Here is an 18,719-nt window from a genome sequence, read left to right as displayed (position 1 = left end):
GCAGAATGCCATTTTGGGCAGGTCAGTCGAGCCAGCACTGGGAGCATTGACTAGAAGTATGCAGAGTAGGCAGATCATTACTCAAGTCAGCATGTAACGCTGATTTAATTCTAGCGGTGCCATTTTCACCTCAATGCTCCAGCTAATACCCTCCCTAACCTCACAGAGCTGAGCCATGCATTTGGCATCAGGAAGGACATCTCCCACCAACACCACCCACCCCCCGCCCCCCCGACCCACCCCCCCACCCCACCCCCACCAGTGCCATTCTACTGGCTGCTGCTGAATTAGTAAAAGTGTTTGGTGGTTAGTATTGACATTTAAAGTTGGTGAAGTTGAGAGGGAGTGATGTGGCACATGGTGAAGGCCTTGATTCTCACTTAAAGGGTTCTGCTCCCAGCCATGGGTGCTGTAGTTTCTATTCCCCCTTGGTCTGCAGCAAGGAAAATGAGCAAGGGCAACACAGAGGAGGACAAGCTGCTCAAAGAGCAAGGAGGAGGAAGGGGAGAAGGGCTCTCAGCAGGAGACCATATTTTTCCAGAGTCTTTAGGGAGAAATTTTCTCACCTCAATCTCAGTGAGGAACAGTATTTTAGACACCTCTGTTTCACTAAACAGCTGCTGACTGAAATCTACCACTTTTTGCAGGCACAGTAGGGTGGCTCTGAAGGTGGCCCTGACCACGAACATCTTTGTGTTGAGCTCCTTCTAGGCTGGAGCAGGGGATATCTCCAGCATCTTGCAGTTTGACATCCACTGCTGTATAAGGGTGGAGCCTGATGCACTGTATGCGAAGAGAGGGGAATACACTGCATTATCTCTTTCTATGTGAGAAGAAGGAGAAGCGTGCATGTGGCTTCACCAGTGTGCAAGATGCCAATGACTGCATATTGCTTTGAGGGCACTGTATCTAAATTCAGGGTTGCATCGCAACCACAAAAGATTCCATTCCTTCAACGGGTAGCTGGTGTGTGGCCATGCTCAGCGCATTATGCAGGTTAATGCCCATTATCCTGGAAGCAGTCATGATGCCATTATTCTATGCCAGTCTGATGTACCATCAGCATTTGAGCCACCACAGGAGACCAGAGGATGGTTATTGAGTGACAATGGCTATCCACTGACCAGTTGGCTCATGGCTCCGGTGCTCATGTAGGTAGCATGTGTATAACGAAAGCTATGCTGCCATATTTAATTTCATTAAGCAGACCATTCAGGTGCTGAAGCAATGCTTCACTGCCTGGACCACTCTGCAGTATTTGCCAGAGTGTGTGTCATGATTTGTAGTAGTCTGCTGCATCCTGCGCAACCTCGTCATCATGAGGGCACAGCCCTCGCCACTAGATATATTCCAAGCAGCTGAGGAGGAGAGGGAGGAGGAGGAGGAAGAAGAGGAGGAGGAGGAGCAAGGGGAGGAGGCAACCAGTACATCCCCTTTCTGGCCGAACTGTCTGTGACCAGCTTATCGGACTGTAATACCAGTGATCGCAACTCCAATTCTCCATTCATCAATGGTCCCACACCTTACCATCCTTCTGTTACTGGGCATCACAGCATCCTTTTAGCCACAATGCAAAAATAAAAGCCACTACAAAATAAATATTCAAAATCATATTTATAATTCAAACCATGCCATCTTGCATACAAACAACAATTAATCATCCTTGTGCATTCCCTTATTGCCTGTCTTTCATGTGCCTTTGTCTGTCCTTGTGCTCCTATGCAGTGCTACTCCAGTGGCTGCTGACTTTCAGTGGGGAAACTGCAGATGGCCTTGCAGCACGACCTCAAGCAGCTCTGGGGCCAGAAGACCCAGCTACAGAATGCACCATCTTGACATGGGCAGCAGCCGTCTGGGTTGGCTGGCTGACAGGCAAGAGAAAGGACACTGGCAGAATGGCAGTGATGGGAGAACGAATGCTGTTATCCTGTGAGTGGACAGCTGGCTCGTGCACCATGGAGCCACTGCCACTTCCCTGGGCTGGTGGCTCAGTAATGTGTTGCGAGTAATGTCAGTTGGCTATGATAGATTGGGGAACGTTACTTAAAGGGTTGACAGTGGATATGCAATGACTAACATTTAAAGAGTGCCTGGATGAATTACAACAATTGTTCATTCCTGTCTGGTGCAAAAATAAAAGAGGAAGGGTGGCTCAACCGTGGCTTACAAAAGAAATTAGGGATAGGTTTAGATCCAAGGAGGAGAAATATAAAATGGCCAGAACAAGCAGCAAACCTGAGGATTGGGAGCAGTTTAGAATTCAGCAAAGGAGGACAAAGGGATTGATTAAGAAGGGGAAAATAGAGTATGAGAGTAAGCTTGCAGAGAACATAAAAACTGACTGTAAAAGCTTCTATAGAAATGTGAAGAGAAAAAGATTAGTGAAGACAAATGTGGGTCCCTTACAGTCAGAAACGGGGGAATTTATTATTGGTAATAAAGACATGGCAGACCAATTAAATACATACTTTGGTTCTGTCTTCGCAAAGGAGGACACAAATTACCTCCCTGAAATGTTGGGGAACATAGGGTCTGGTGAGAAGGAGTAACTGTATGAAATCAGTATTAGTAGGGAAATGGTGTTAGGGAAATTGATGGGATTGAAGGCTGATAAATCCCCAGGGCCTGATAATCTACATCCCAGAGTACTTAAGGAAGTGACCCTTGAAATAATAGATGCATTGCTGGTCATTTTTCAGAATTCTATAGGCTCTGGAACAGTTCCAACGGATTGGAGGGTAGCTAATGTAACCCCACTATTTAAAAAAGGAGGCAGAGAGAAAACAGGGAATTATAGACCGGTTATCCTGACATCAGTAGTGGGGAAAATGCTAGAGTCCATTATAAAAGATTTTATGGCAGGGCACTTGGAAAACAATGATAGGATCGGACAATGTCAACATGGATTTACAAAAGGGAAATCATGCTTGACAAATCTGTTGGAATTTTTTGAGGATGTAACTAGTAGAATAGATAAGGGAGAACTTTCAGAAGGCTTTCAATAAGGTCCCATATCAGAGATTAGCGTGCAAAATTAAAGCACATGGATAGAGAACTCGTTGGCAGACAGGAAACAAAGAGTAGGAATAAACAGGTCTTTTTCCGAGTGGCAGGCAGTGACTAGTGGGGTACCGCAGGGATCAGTGCTAGGACCCCAGCTAGTCACAATATATATTAATGATATAGATGAGGGAATTAAATGTAATATTTCCAAGTTTGCAGAAGACATAAAGCTGGGTGGGAATGTAAGCTGTGAGGAGGATGCAGAGAAGCTCCAGTGTCATTTGGACATGTTGAGTGAGTGGGCAAATACTTGGCAGATGCAGTATAATGTGGATAAATGTGAGGTTATCCACTTTGGTGGCAAAAACAGGAAGGCAGATTATTATCTGAACAACGATAGATTGGGAAAAGGGGAGGTGCAGTGAGACCTGGGTGTCCTGAATCACCAGTCGCTGAAAGTAAGCGTGCAGGTGCAGCAGGCAAATGGTATGTTGGCCTTCATAGTGAGAGAATTCGAGTACAGAAGCAAGGATGTCTTGCTGCAATTATACAAGGCCTTGGTGAGACCACATCTGGAGTACTGTGTACCGTTTTGGTCTCCTTATCTGAGGAAGGATGTTCTTGCTATGGAGGGAGTGTAGCGAAGGTTCACCAGACTGATTCCTGGGATGGTAGGACTGACGTATGAAGAGAGATTGGGTCGATTAGGCTTATATTCGCTAGAGTTTAGAAGAATGAGAGGGGATCTCATAGAAACCTACAAAATTCTAACAGGACTGGACAGACTAGATGTAGGAGGATGTTCCCGATGGTGGGGGAGTCCAGGACCAGGGGTCACAATCTAATGATAAGGGGTAAGCCATTTAGGACTGAGATGAGGAGGGATTTCTTCACCCAGAGAGTGGTGAACCTGTGGAATTCTCTACCACAGAAAGCAGTTGAGGCCAAATCATTAAATATATTCAAGAAAGGGTTAGATATAGTTCTTAGGGCTAAAGGGATCAAGGGCTACGGGGAGAAAGCGGGAACAGGTTACTGAGTTTGGACGATCAGCCATGATCGTATCGAAGGGCCGAATGGCTTCCTCCTGCTCCTATTTTCTATGTTGCTATCTACGTTTCTATGTTGAAGGACAGATTGCTGGACTACTGAGAGGCCCTGCAGCCCTCTTTGAGCACTAGTATCCACAGCCATGAAGGTAACAGTCTGAGCTTTCATGACAGCAAGATACACTTGCATGACTTCAGTCTGAGCTTCCACTGCAACATTCAGAAGTTGGGTGGCTTCTGCTTGCGTTGCAATGGAAACTGAGACATTGGCCATCAGATGCCCAATAGTGGTTGGGTCCACAGTGTGCAAATGGAGCTGGCCACCACTGGACTGGTTGGGGTCCAAGCTCTGTACAAAGCCCTGAACCAGATTGAAGCTGGATTCCTCCATGCCACTTGACAGTGACTGCAGGCTATCAGGCAGGCCTGCTAATGTACCAAGCATTTCATTGTGCATCCCCATCAGCCTTTTCCTGTAGGCCATCCCATCAAAGTCCTCATTTGAGTCCTCTTCAGCAGAACTCGGGTCGAGCTGGCACCTTTGCTACCCTTTCCCCCTGTCCTGGCTGCAGGTCAATTATGCCTAGTGACTCACCACATGCAAATCCCACCTCTAAAGTACACGCAGTGTCAGTACCTGAGCTGGTAGCTGCAAGTGTGAGATCAAGTGATGGTGTTTCATCACCTAGTCTTTTCTTCCTCTTGCACTTCTTGCTCCTGCACTATTGCCTGGCCAGGTTGCAGCTCTTGGTATTTGAAAGGAGAAAGGCACAAGAGTAGGGTTACATGAGTGGAGGGGGGTAGAAGCAAGAGGTGCTTCCTTGAACCATCTGCAACTTGTAAATCAGAAGAGATTGTGGGATGAGGGGAAACTGTAATGTGTGAAGGAGGATTAGGTAGGAGCTTGCCATCATCTTCGGTGCTTTCAGCTGCGTTGCTGGCCACAGCCTGAGCCATGGCTTCAATGATTTTGAGTGCGGTTTCCTCCATCAGGGTGAAGACATGCAGCCGTACCGTCCCCTCCCAGTTAGCTGTTGCTGCTCCCTGCGGTTGTGCAACACCTTGTCCTTCCTGCAAGAAAGAGGGAAGTGTGTCAGTGAGTGTGATGCAATGTGTCTGGGTAATGTGCCTGTCATGGTTGAATAGCTGACAGTGTGTACAAGCTGTGTGAGGGGTGTAAGGCTTGCAGTAGTGAAAAGTGTGTGAGGGTGAATTGAATGCATGTTTGAGTTGAGATTGATAGAGATTGTTGATAGTTGAGTGATGGGTTACGGTGTATAGAGCTGTGTGTGAGGCTAGAAGTGCAGCAGTGGGATTTGGCATTTTACGTTGACCACTTGTGTGAGGTCACTGAACTTCTTTTGACACTGCATCCAGGTCCTCGAGTCTACACTGCTGGTGTTTAATCTGCAGAGAATATAAGCCCATTCTACTCAATCTCCCTTCGTAGTTCAGCCCTCTCATCCCAGATATCAATCTAGTGAACTTTCTTTGCATGCCTGTAAGGTAGCTATATCCTTCCTTAGGTTAGGAGACTAAAACTGAACCAATACTCCAGGTGAGGTCTCACCAAAGCATTGGACAATTACAGCAAGACTTCCTTACTCTTATACTCTGACCCACTTGCAATAGAGGCCAACATGTTAAACAGGTATTTAAAAAGGAAAAGAGTAAGTAAAGTGAGTGATGCTCCTCTAGAGAGTGAGGATGGGGAGTTAATAGTAGATAACAAGGAAATAGCAGATGAAATGATCAAATATTTTGCTTCTGTCTTCACTAGAGGATACAAAAAATTCCAGTAATAGCTGTAAATCAGGAGGTGGACGGTAGAGAGGAACTTGGTGAAATGACAATCACCAGGGAAGCAGTACTGACCAAACTGATGGAGCTGCGGGCTGACAAGTCCCCGGGTCCTGATGGACTTCATCCTAGGGTCTTAAAAGAAGTGGCTAATGAGGTAGTAGATGCATTGGTGTTAATTTTTCAAAATACACTGGATTCTGGAAAGGTTCCATCAGACTGGAAAGTAGCAAATATAACCCCTCTATTCAAGAAGTGGGGGAGGCAAAAAACAGGTAACTCTAGGTCAGTTAGCTTGACATCAGTCGTGGGGAAGGTGTTAGAATCGATCATTAAGGAGGCTGTAGCTGGGCACGTAGAAAAACGCAAGGTAATCAGGAATCGTCAGCATGATTTTGTGAAAGGGAAATCATGTTTACCCAATTTACTGGCATTCTTTGAAGGAGTAATATGCGCGTTGACGTACTGTATTTGGATTTCCAGAAGGCATTTGACAAGGTGCCACATAAAAGGTTATTGCCTAAAGTAGGAGCTCATGGTGTAAGAGGTAACATATTAGCATGAATAGAAGATTGGCTGGCTGGCAGAAAACAGGGAGTATGAATAAATGGGTCCTTTTCTGATTGGCAGGATGTGACAAGTGGAGTCCCCCAGGGGTCTGTCCTGGGGCCACAACTTTTTACAATTTATATTGATTACTTAGATGAGGGGAGCAATAGCATGGTAGCTAAATTTGCAGATGACACAAAGATAGGTAGGAAAGTATGCTGTGAAGAGGACATAAGGAGGTTACAAACTGATATAGATAGGTTGAGTGAGTGGGCAAAGATCTGGTAGATGGAGTATAATGTGGGAAAATGTGAAGTTGCTCACATTGGCAGGAAGAACAAAAAAGCAAAGTATTATTTAAATGGAGAATGACTGCAGAATTCCAAGGTGCAGAGGGATCTAGGTGTTCTACTGCTTGAGTCACAAAAAGTTAGTATGCAGGTACAGCAGGTCATAAAGAAGGCTAATGGAATGCTATCCTTTATTATGAGAGGAATTGAAAATAATAGTAGGAATGTTATGCTTCAATTATATAGGGCATTGGTGAGACCACATCTTAAATACTGTGTGTAGTTTTGGTCTCCTTATTTAAGGAAGGATGTAAATGCGTTGGAGGCAATTCAGAGGAGGTTTACTAGATTGATACCTGGAATGAGCAGATTGTCTTATGAGGAAAGGTTGGACAGACTGGGCTTGTTTTCACTGGAGTTTAGAAGAGTGAGGGGGGACTTGATTGAAGCATATAAGATCCTGAACGGTCTTGCCAAAGTGCATGTGGAAAGTATGTTTCCTCTTGTGGGGGAGTCCAGAACTAGGGGGCACTGTTTAAAATTAGGGGTCGCCCTTTCAGGACAGAGATGAGGAGAATTTTTTTCTCAGATGCCTGTGCGGCTTTGGAACTCTCTGTCTCAGAAGGTGGTGGAGGCGGGGTCATTGAATATTTTTAAGGCGGAGGTAGATAGATTCTTGTTAGGCAAGGGAATCAAAGGTTATCGGGGGTAGATGGGAGAGTGGAATTCGAGACACAAACAGATTAGCCATGATCTTATTGAATGGCAGAGCAGGCTCGAGGGGCCAAATGGCCTACTTCTGCTTCTAATTCATATGTTCGTAAACCGAGGCCCCATCTGCTCTCTCAGGAGGACCTAAAAGATCCAATGGCACCGTTTTGACGAAGAGCGGCTTTCGATATCCTGGCCAACATTATCCCTCAATAGTCATCACTACTACAGATTATCATGTCATTTATGTTTGTGGACTCCTCTTCTATACAAATTGACTGCCCTGTTTGCCTATATTACAGGTGACTACACTTTGAAAGCGTTACATTGGCAGTGATCACAACTTTGTGATGTTCCTAGAACATAAAAGATGATATATAAATACATTTTTTTCTTTCTGTCCTCTTATTATTTACTTCTCTGTTACAAGTCCTTGGTGAGAGTATACGGTGTGACATTTCTTGCTTAATCTTGTGATCTTTCTTAGTATGATGTCAGAGCAACACTTCTGTAGAGCCACTGATATATTATTCAGGGAGCTCTGAACATTCTCAAAAGACTTCATGAGCCATTTATGCTCAATTAGGAACTCCCTTCTATAACAGACCCCACCCACCCCCAAGAGGATAAGAAGTTGTGGTACTGCAGCACAGGAATGCTCGGGTTAGGTCTGGCCCTTTCAAGTTGCTTCTGCATGTGTGCAGCCTTCTCCAATTGTTAATACAAAAACAAAATATTGCTGAAAATATGAAATAAAAAGAGAAAATGCTGAAAATACTCAGCAGGTCTGTGGAGAGGGAAACAGAGGGCTGAATTTTACCAGCTTCGTTCAAATGCCCTTAGTGCTAGTTCGAGGGATCTGACATCGGGAAGGGGGCACCCACTGAGAGTCACCCCCTGCCCTTGCTGGCGACCCCCCTACAACATCCTTCCCTGCAACCACACCCTAAGAAACCCCTCCCATCATCACTCACCTGTGGCCTGGGTCCATGGCGATCCTGGACCTCGGGTGGGAGCCAGCCACAGCTACTGCCTGGATGGTGGCGCTGCTGAGTGAAAGAACTGCTGGCAGCTCTCAGTGGGCAGGACTTCCGTCCCCAGGGTCCTTAATCCCAGGGAAGGTCTGCTGCTGCCCAGTTAAGTGCCTGATTGGCACATGATGTGGCGAGCTTCCCGAAAAGAGGCAACACGGGACTCTTGCTGGCTCTTCAGCCGGCAGGTGAGACCCTTGTCGCCTCAATTAAATACCACCGAACATTTCAGATCAATGACCTTTCATTAGAACTGCAAAAAGTTAGAGATTTAACAGGTTTTAAGCAAGTACAAAGGCAGGGAAAGGGGGAGAGGAGTAATGAACAAAAGGGAAGGTCTGTGATAGGGTGGAAGGCAAGGAAAGATTAAATGGCAGAAGGGATGAGGGAGCAAAGCAAAAGGTGATGGTATTGGGACAAGTAAAGAAACAAAAGATGGGTCTAGAGGAGGTGTAAATGATTCTGCGATCTGAAATGAGCTGGAATGTTAACTTTGTTTCTCTTTTCACAAATATTGCCTGGTCAGCTGTGTACTTTCATCATTTTCTGTTTTTATTCCACTTATGTTTCCTCATTTTGCTCTGTACTGCTCCATCGGGTGCTTCCTCCTGACCCTTGCAAATAGCTTCCGCCAAGGTGGATGTATTTGAGCTAATAACTGTATGTTCAAAAGTGTATGATGAATGCTTATGAGATGGCCCAGGCACCTGCCCCTCTCTGATGACAGGTATATTATCTTGGGTAACCCCGACTGAAAAGGATTATCAGTTAGTTTGGTGCTACATACCAACACAGTACCAATGCCAATATTGTTAAGACCGAGGTGGGAGGAGTGCACTGTCTTTTCTAGTTCCACTTCTCCACAGGTCACAACATATATTTAAATGTTTACCCAGTTACCGATACGGTCAATCATATACTCTACTCTTCATCCCAGAATAAAATACATCAACCATGTTTCTTTAATAAACAACAAAATTATCAGTTTATTATAAAACAAGGCATAACCAGGAATGAAGCAAAGCATTAACACACAGAATGACATATGAAAGTTCTCTTTTACCTTAGCCCCTCACACACACACACATACACAAACTTTGGAGCTCTGTTACCAAAAAAAGACCAAAAAGAATACTTTGGCCAAATACTTGCTAATTCTTGAAGAAAAAAGAGATAATATGGAAAGATGTCAGTTGTTCCTTTTTAGTTTGGTGTCCTAAATACACAGAGACGGCTGTCACTGGGATCTTTCTAGAACAGAGCTTTTCAAGTGAAGTTAAAGATCAGTTTCGCAGGCTTTCCAGGAGAAATGCAACAACAGGAGTTTCTGGCAGGCTTTTCAGCAGAAATGCAACATCAGTTTCTCTATTTCTTACATTTAATTCTCAGGAAGTTCGCAAAGAGATGGAAGAGGGTACTGATGGTGACTGCTCTCTTGGCTGATTTCCTCCAACTGCCTTCAAAACTGTTTACACCTCAACACACCATCCAAAGCGGAACCAAAAAACATTTCAAGAGTCAAGCCTCCTGAACTCTATAAATCTTGACCTGTCACTTCTCTATAAACATCTCCCCCAAGTCAAAAAGCCCTGCTGGGTACTTATCAGAAAATGTTGTTTTCAAACAAGACCTCTCAGTGTCCTTTCAATGACCCCAGTAAAAAAAAAATCTATGAAAACCTTTTCAGTTTTACCAAATAAAACAAAGTCAATAATTCTAAAATACATGAGTCCTAAAAAAAAAGCCTAACAAGAAATATAGAAGCACCATCATAACAATACATTGAGTACTCCACTGTTGCTGGGCAGATGTGCCTGCATGTTAATGAGTGATTGAGTTTGAAGGGGATCAAGAAGTTTTTAAAGAGAGCATTTGCTTTGTTGGGCTGCTACTAAAGCACCAACCTCCCGTCTGCTGCTTATGAACATACAAACATACGAACATATAATTCTTGATAAGCAAGGGGGTAAAAGGTTATTGGGGGTAGGAGGGAATGTGGAGTTGAGGTTATAATCAGATCAGCAATGATCTTGTTGAATAACGGAGCAGGCTCAAGGGGCCAAGTGGCCTACTGCTGCTCCTAATGTATCCATTCTGTGTATTCTGAAATATCCCCTTAAATGTCTGCCACTGTGTCTCTGTTGACCTATCCCTTAACATACTTTGCCAGTTCACTTTAGCTAGCTTTGCTTTCATGTTCTCATAATTGCCCTTTTTTATGTTTAAAATACTAGTCTTAGACCCACTCTTATCTCCCTCAAACTGAATGTATAATTAATTCATATTATGATCACTGCTACCTAGGGGTACCTTCACTTCTTCTTCTTCTTTGGCCTCCTTGTCTCGAGAGACAATGGGTAAGCGCCTGGAGGTGGTCAGTGGTTTGTGGAGCAGCGCTTGGAGTGGCTATAAAGGCCAATTCTAGAGTGACAGACTCTTCCACAGGTGCTGCAGATAAAATTGGTTGTCAGGCTGTTACACAGTTGGCTCTCTCCTTGCGCTTCTGTCTTTTTTCCTGCCAACTGCTAAGTCTCTTCGACTCGCCACGCTTTAGCCCCGCCTTTATGGTTGCCCGCCAGCTCTGGCGATCGCTCTGGCTCTTCATTATGTGATTATTAATTCATCCTATCTCGCACAATAACAGGTCTAGTGTAGCTTGCTCCTTGGTTGGCTCCAGAATGTGCTGTTCTAAGGAACTATCCCAAAAACATTCGATGTACTCCTCGCCTAGGCTAACTTTGCCCATCTGATTTTTCCAGTCTGTATATAAATTAAAATGATTATTACCAAACCTTTCTGACAAGCTCCCATTATTTCTTCCTTTATATCCCTGCTTCAACTCCCATAATTTACAAGGCAACCTCCTTAAGCCATTTAAAAATTTGTCAGTTGGTAGGCACATCACCAGTCCGTTTTATCTTCTGTGTAAGTATGCAGCCTTCTTCTTTAAGAATAGATGAAACATACATGTTTTAGCATAGTGAAGAACAAACATTTCATTCCCAGTACCCAGCTGACAACCCAATTTGTGTGAATAGATGACTAAAGCTTCAGTTGGTAGCACTCTTGCCTCTGATTCCAAAAATTGTGGGTTTAAGCCCTACTCCAGAGACTTCAGCATATAATCCAGGCCAACACTTCAGCGTAGCACTAAGCAAAAACTGCACTTGAAAAGGTGAGATGTTAAACCTGACATTTCAAACAAATGTAAAAGATCCTTGGCAACATTTTGATGAAGAGCAGGGGAGTTCTCCCTGAATCCCTGACCAGTATTTATCCCTTAACCAACATCACTAAAACAGATTAACTGCTCATTTTCTCATGTGCATAAATTGCCTGCTGTATTCCCTGCATTACTAGAATGACTCCACTTCAGTAGCACAGGCTATTGGCTGTAAAGGTCTTTGAAAAGTCCTGAGGTGGTGAAAGGACCAATATAAATGTGACTTTTTCTTTCCTTAAATCGTATGCAACAGTTTCAGCTGGCATTTTGATTTGGTGCTGCAACAATTATGTATGACATTCCGAGCATTTTTGAGGGTCAGCTGCAAAGCTACATCTGAACATACAAGAAGGAGCCCATTAAAAATCAAGTCCATCTAAGCACCCCAACCAGAAACTGTGCAGTCACATGCACTAATGATTCACTCTCTGACTATGCAGTCTCCTGGTAGGTGCAAAGAAAGAGAAAAAAACATCCTTTAGCCAATTCAGTAAAAACTCTGGAAAACTTCACGACTCTCCTTGAAGTCAAGAAGGCAATGGCCATGGGGGATTGGATGGCTCAATGGCTCTTGCACTAACTTTTAACCTATAACCTGATTTAAACAAAAAAAACTGCTCCAACGTCAGGGTTGTATTGGTCAGAGAGGTTACGAGGTGGCTGATCTGGAAAGGGGTGTAAGGATGCAGAACAGGGCAATCACCTGGGGTTGCAGTGGAAGCACAGTTTTGAGGCAGGATGCAGACTCTATGCCAATCTGTGCCATACCTGATCTGAGACAGTTTGATGCTGACATCATGGTCTGGTTATTAACAGAAGCGGGTTGCAAAGGGGCATTACAGACGGGAATCCTGAAAATCCAGATTTCCCCACATGCTATGGAGTTTTAACTTCCTTTTTTTATTCTTTCACGGGATGCAGGCATCACTGGCTAGGCCAGCATTTGTTGCCCATCCCTAATTGCCCTTGAGAAGATGGCGATGAGCTGCAGTCCATGTGATGTAATTGTACCCACAGTGCTGTTAGGGTGTGAGTTCCAAGATATTGACCCAGCGACAGTGAAGGAATGACAACATAGGTCCAAGTCAGGATGATGTGAGGCTTGGAGGGGAACTTGCATGTGGTGGTGGAGTTCCCATGTATCTGCTGCCCTTGTCCTTCTAGGTGGTAGAGGTCGCAGGTTTGGAAGGTGCTGTCAAAGAAGCCTTGGTAAGTTGCTGCCATGCATCCTCTGGATGGTACACTCTGCTGCCACTGTGCGTCAGTGTTGGAGGGACTGAATATTGAAGGTGGAGGATGGGGTGCCAATCAAGCAGCCTGCTTTGTCCTGGATGGTGTCGAGCTTGAGTGTTGTTGGAGCTGCACCCATCCAGGCAAGTGGAGAGTATTCCATCACACTCCTGACTTGTACCTTGTAGATGGTGACAGGCACTGGGGAAACAGGAGATGAGTTACTCACCATAGAATTTCTAGACCTTCTGTTGTAGCCACAGTATTTATATGACTGGTCCAGTTAAGTTTCTGGTCAATCGTAACCTCAGTTTAATGCTGCCTTGATGTCAAAGGCAATCACTCGCATCTCACCTCACCTCTTGAGGTCAGTTCCCTTATCCATATTTGGACCAAGGCTGTAATGAGGTCAGCAGCTGAGTGGCCCTGGCTGAACCCAAACTGAGCATCAGTAAGCAGGTTATTGCTGAGTAAGTGCCACTTGATAGCACTGTCAATGACACCTTCCATCACTTTGCTGATGATCAAGAGTAGACTGTTGGAGCGGTTATAGGCCGGTTTGGATTTGTCCAGCTTTTTGTGTACAGAACATACCTGGGTAATTTTCCATATTGTTGGGTAGATGTCAGTTTTGTAGCTGTACTAGAATAGCATGGCTAGGGGCATGGCTAGTTCTGGAGAACCAGTCTTCAGTATAATTGCCGGATTGTTGCCAGAGTTCATAGTCTTTGCAATATCCAGTGCCTTCAGCCGTTTCTTGATCTCATGTGAAGTGAATCAAATTGAACTGCTTGTGTCTTTTCTCCTTGGCAGGTTTCCCACCTGGACGTCAGCCTGATTGATAGGCTCAGATTCTAATAGGGTGGGAAGGACTCTGGAGCGGACCACAGCAGCTGTTAGGTCTGTATCTGATCCCTAACTCCTGCTCTTGCTTGCCCACAAACAGTGCTGTAAAGGCATTTACCTTCTCCCCAAAGCTGTCCTAACCTTCCTTCTTCTGCTGGGATTTCCAAGGCTTGAGAAGTTCAGCCAGCCATTGTTAAACTTGCATAGCAGGTTAAATCAGAGGCTGCCAGCCTCATTATAATATTTAACTTGCCAACCCACCTCCTGCTTACCACTATTTCCCTCTCCATTAAACCTGGAAGTGGAGGTGGTTTGGGGTTGGGCTTGAGATTTTTAAAATGTTAACATCTGAACTGATCCTAACCTACCCATTTTTGGGTGTTTCAATGTGCTTGAAAGTGAAAGTATTTTATTCTCCAACACTACCATATTTCATCTTGGTGGGTGCAAAATTAACAGAACAGATGATGAGGTAAGGATGTGATAAATGGACAATTGGGTAATACTGATCTGATTGGGTATAGTCAACATGGATTTATGAATGGGAAATCATATTTGACGAACCTGTTGGAGTTTTTTGAGGACGTTACTAACAGAATTGATAAAGGGGAGTTGGTGAACGTGGTCTACTTGGATTTTCAGAAGGCTTTTGATAAAGTCCCCCCACAGGAGGTTGGTTAGAAAAATTAAAGCACATGGAATAGGAGGTAATATACTGGCATAGATTAAGGATTGGTTAACAGGCAGAAAGCAGAGAGTAGGAATAAACAGGTCATTCTTGCGTTGGCAGGCAGGGGTACCAAAGGGATCAGAGCTTGGACACCACAGGGATCAGAGCTTGGGCCCCAGCTGTTCACAATATATATCAATGATTTGGATGTGGGGACCAAATGTAGTATTTCCAAGTTCACGAATGACACAAAACTAGGTGGGAATGTATGTTGTGAGGAAGATGCAAAGCGGCTTCAACAGGATTTGGACAGACTTAGTGAGTGGGCAAGTATGTGGCAAATGGACTATAATGTGGAAAAATGTGATCTTATCCACTTTGGTAGGAGGAATAGATGTGCAGAGTATTTCTTAAATGGTAAGAGATTATAAAGTGTAGATGTACAAAGGGACTTGGGTGTCCTTGTCAATAAGTCACTGAAAGCTAACATGCAGATGCAGCAAGCAAGTCAGAAGGCTAATGGTATATTAGCCTTTATCGCAAGAGGATTTGAGTACAGAAGTAATGAAATCTTGCTTCAATTGTATAGAACCTTGGTTAGACTGCACCAGGAGTACTGTGTGCAGTTTTTGTCCCCTTACCTTAGAAAGGATATTATTGCCATAGAGGAAGTGCAACAAAGGTTCGCCAGACTTGTTCTCAGGATAGTGGGACTGTCCTATGAAGAGAGATTAGGGAAACTGGGCCTGTATTCTCTAGCGTTTCAAAGAATGAGAGGTGATCTCATTGAAATCTACAAAATACTTAACCATCAGCCTCAAGAAAACGAACATCATGGGGCAGGATGTCAGAAATGCTCCATCCATCAATATTGGCGACCACGCTCTGGAAGTGGTTCAAGAGTTCACCTACCTAGGCTCAACTATCACCAGTAACCTGTCTCTAGATGCAGAAATCAACAAGCGCATGGGTAAGGCTTCCACTGCTATGTCCAGACTGGCCAAGAGAGTGTGGGAAAATGGCGCACTGACACGGAACACAAAAGTCCGAGTGTATCAGGCCTGTGTCCTCAGTACCTTGCTCTACGGCAGCGAGGCCTGGACAACGTATGCCAGCCAAGAGCGACGTCTCAATTCATTCCATCTTCGCTGCCTTCGGAGAATACTTGGCATCAGGTGGCAGGACTATATCTCCAACACAGAAGTCCTTGAAGCGGCCAACACCCCCAGCTTATACACACTACTGAGTCAGCGGCGCTTGAGATGGCTTGGCCATGGGAGCCGCATGGAAGATGGCAGGATCCCCAAAGACACATTGTACAGCGAGCTCGCCACTGGTATCAGACCCACCGGCCGTCCATGTCTCCGTTATAAAGACGTCTGCAAACGCGACATGAAATCGTGTGACATTGATCACAAGTCGTGGGAGTCAGTTGCCAGCATTCGCCAGAGCTGGCGGGCAGCCATAAAGACAGGGCTAAATTGTGGCGAGTCGAAGAGACTTAGTAGTTGGCAGGAAAAAAGACAGAGGCGCAAGGGGAGAGCCTACTGTGCAACAGCCCCAACAAACAAATTTCTCTGCAGCACCTGTGGAAGAGCCTGTCACTCCAGAATTGGCCTTTATAGCCACTCCAGGCGCTGCTTCACAAACCACTGACCACCTCCAGGCGCGTATCCATTGTCTCTCGAGATAAGGAGGCCCAAAAGAAAGAAAAGAACTTAAAGGGATAGACAGGGTAGATGCAGCTAAGATGTTTCTCCTGGTTGGGGAGTCTAGAACCAGGAGACACAATTTCAAATTAAGGGGAAGCCATTTAGGACAGAGATGAGGAGAAATTTCTTTATTCAGAGGGTTGTGAATCTTTGGAATTCTCTATTCCAGTGGGCTGTGGAAGCTCAGTTATTGAGTATGTTTAATGCAGAGATTGACAGATTTCTAAATACCAATGACATAAAGGGATATGAGGACAGTATAGGAAAAAGGCATCGAAGTGTATGATCAGCCATGATCATATTGAATGACGGGGCAGGCCTGATGGGCTGAATGGCCTACTCCTGCTCCTATGTTCCTATGTCCCTATGTAACAGTGAGGGTTGCTGAGAGTAGTGTGGTTAATATGGTGTACATGGACTTCCAAACGGCATTCAATAAAGTGCCACCTAACAGGCTTGTCAGCAAAGTTAGAGCCCGTGGAATTGGTTGAGTGACAAGAAATGGAGAGTAGTTGTGAATGGATATTTTTCAGACTGGAGGAAGGTAACGAGTGGGGTTCCCCACAGGTCAGTGTAGGACCCTGCTTTTCCAGATATATATTATTGGGTGTGCAGGGGACAATTTTGAAATTTGTGGATCAGACAAAACTTGGAAGTATTGTGAACTGCAAGAAGGATAGTGATAAACTTCATGAGGACATAGACAGGCCAATGGAATGGGCTGACAAATGGCGATAAAATTTAATGCAGAGAAGCATGAAGTGATTCATTTTGGTAGGAGGAATGAGGAAAGGCAATACAAAATAAAGTGTACAATTCTAAAGGGACTGCAGGAGCAGAGGGAGCTGGGGGTATATGTACACAAATCATTGAAGGTTGCAGGGCAGATTGAGAAAGCAGTTAATAAAGCATATGGGATCCTGGGCTTTATAAGTAGGGGCATAAAGTACAAAAGCAAGGAAGTTATGATAAACCTGTATAAAACACTGGTTCAGCCTCAACTAGAGTATTGTGTCCAGTTCTGGGCACCATACTTTAGGAAGGATGTTAAGGCATTAGAGAGGGTGCCCGAAAGATTCACAAGAATGGTTCCAGGGATGAGGAACTTCAGTTACATGGATAGGCTGGAGAAGCTGGGGCTGGTCTCCTTCGAGAAGATCAGATTAAGAGGAGATTTGATAGAGGTGTTCAAAATCATGAGGAGTCTGGGCAGAGTAAATAGGGAGAAATTGTTCACATTGTCAGAAGGATCCAGAACCAGAGGGCACTGATTTAAAGTGACTGTCAAAAGAAGCAATGGCAACATTTGGAAAAACGTTTTTATGCAGTGAGTGGTTAGAATCTGGAATGCACTGCCTGAGAGTGTGGTGCAGGCAGATTCAATCGTGGCTTTCAAAAGAGAATTGGACAATTATCTGAAGAGAAAATATATGCAGGGCTATGGGGAAAGGCAGGGGAGTGGGACTAAGTAAGTTGCTCTTGCAGAGAGCCGGCATGGACATGACAGGCCGAATGGCCTTCTCCTGTGGTTCTATGATTCTATGAGTTTGTAGAATTAATGCTTCACTTAGTATTATCCAATACAGCTGAATTGCGTAACCACCCATTTTACTACAGGGACAGTTTCATGAGCTGGCAGTAGTAAAAGAAAATATGGCTGCTTCTATCCTCGTGCCAATGTAGTTTGATAAAATGCATAGGATTTTTTTAAAAACTCCTGATTTGTCAGTCTAAGATAATTTGGGAAAATCTGCTGCATGGGAGCATGGGAGCAATCGGCACCAGTTCAAATATGTGAAGGTAAATTTCCTGATTCTTTGATCCTAGCTATGGACTGTGCTACCTTTGAGCATTGGTTACAGAATAATTGCTACAACTTTGTAGCTCTATCTCTGACCTATGTTTCCATTTGTCTATAGCTCCTTGCTGGGACCATGGGCTTTGGTGATGATATGTGACACTCACATGTCCATTTACTGTGTCAGATACACAATGGACTTGGGTCTCAGTCAAGGCTGCATTTAGTGACACCACTATTCCTAGCCAGAATGGAAATGATTGGGTAGTTCCCCCATCAGTTGCACCTGTAAATGATTGGGATTGATTTTACGTACAACATCCACTCATTGCATTTTGCTGGGAAAATCACTGCCTTTATCGGGAGATGTTGTTGTAGTTCTGTTCATGCATTCTGTTTGCTATTGTTTGTAGAGATTCTTTTTAAATAGACTCTGCAGACTGTGTCCTGTTTAAATAGACTTAAATAGCTGAGGACAGTTTGCTGTAAACCTGCTGTAAATCCCGTCGCACTTTTGACTCATTAGCTGACACAGTCGTACCAATGGATACTCTACTGAGAGAAGGCTGAACTTGGTTGGACTACGTTGGAGTTCTGGAATTTTGAAATATTGATGCTTCAAACACACATTATATTCAGTTATATTAGTATGTGATTTTCTTTGATACATAGAAATGAGATAAAGTTCACCAAGTACTTTTCAAAGACATACATTAGAGATCAGTGCATTCTTTTGCTTCTTGCTGATTTACAGGCGGTCTGATACTGCCAGAGTGATTTCACAGAATAATATTTCTTTGAGAAAAA

Source organism: Heterodontus francisci, chromosome 5 (assembly GCF_036365525.1).
Source record: "Heterodontus francisci isolate sHetFra1 chromosome 5, sHetFra1.hap1, whole genome shotgun sequence".
NCBI classification, from domain to species: domain Eukaryota; kingdom Metazoa; phylum Chordata; class Chondrichthyes; order Heterodontiformes; family Heterodontidae; genus Heterodontus; species Heterodontus francisci.
The sequence above is the reverse complement of the archived record's forward strand: the minus strand, read 5'-3'. Positions refer to the sequence as shown.